This window comes from Octopus bimaculoides, chromosome 11 (assembly GCF_001194135.2).
Source record: "Octopus bimaculoides isolate UCB-OBI-ISO-001 chromosome 11, ASM119413v2, whole genome shotgun sequence".
NCBI lineage: Eukaryota > Metazoa > Mollusca > Cephalopoda > Octopoda > Octopodidae > Octopus > Octopus bimaculoides.
Window position 1 is genome coordinate 41578514 of NC_068991.1, and position 912 is coordinate 41579425.

The 912-nt window shown below is 45.5% G+C and overlaps 1 protein-coding gene across 1 annotated transcript in view; it reads right to left on the minus strand.

Annotated features, from left to right (window-relative positions):
* The window catches only part of LOC106872600 (kielin/chordin-like protein), a 131980-nt gene that overhangs the window by 57744 nt on the left and 73324 nt on the right, over nt 1-912 (minus strand). The gene's annotated exons all lie outside the window — the stretch shown is intronic.

Here is a 912-nt window from a genome sequence, read left to right on the forward strand (position 1 = left end):
ATATATATATATATATATATAATGTACGAGGGGGTACCCAAAAGCGCCGGAAACGTTCTCTGTTGGACAAATCCGTGGTAGTTCTGGCTTCCGCTGTTAGAATCCTCAAGCATCAGTTTGCCGACTGGCGTTGTGCAGTGGGGTCATACAGCTACGTGGTGCATCTTTGTTTTGGGGTGTTCTCCCCTGTTCGTCGATTTTTGCGATGGCTGAAACGAGGGATCAGCGTGCTTCCATGGTATTCTGTTCTATGCTGGGGAAAACGGCGGCGAAACAGTTGTCATGCTTCAAACAACTTACAAGGACACTGCCATGAGCAAAACAAGTTTACGAGTGGTTTTCACGCTTTAGGAAGAGTCACTTGTCGCTTGAGGACCAACCGCGTTCAGTATGACTGTCGATATCACCGAAGGAATCATGAAAATTCATGAACTGATCTTTGAGGCCTGTCACCGAACAATTGACGAAGTTGTTGATATGACTGGTGCGTCATGGAGTTTCTGCCTAGGAATTTTGAGCGAGGAATTGCGAATGAAAAGAGTTGTAGCAAAATTTGTGCCTCGCTTGCTTACAGGAGACCTAAAGCAATCACGATTGAATGCATGTCGTCAACTGAAAGAACAGTTGGAAGTTGATCCGGACCTTTTGTTTTTGAAGGTCATCATTGGTGACGAAAGCTGTTGCTCCGGAACTTGCAGATGTGGAAGAGATGAAGAAGAAAACAACAAAGGCGTTAAAAGGTATCACTTCGCAATAGTCCCAGCACTGCTTCCAACAATTAGGCTCTGTGGTTAACCGCTTGCACACGCAGGATCTATTTCTCTGTTTGTCTGTCTGTCTGTCTGTCTGTCTGTCTGTCTTTCTCTCTCTCTCTCTCTCTCTCTCTCTCTCTCTCTCTCTCTCTCTCTCTCT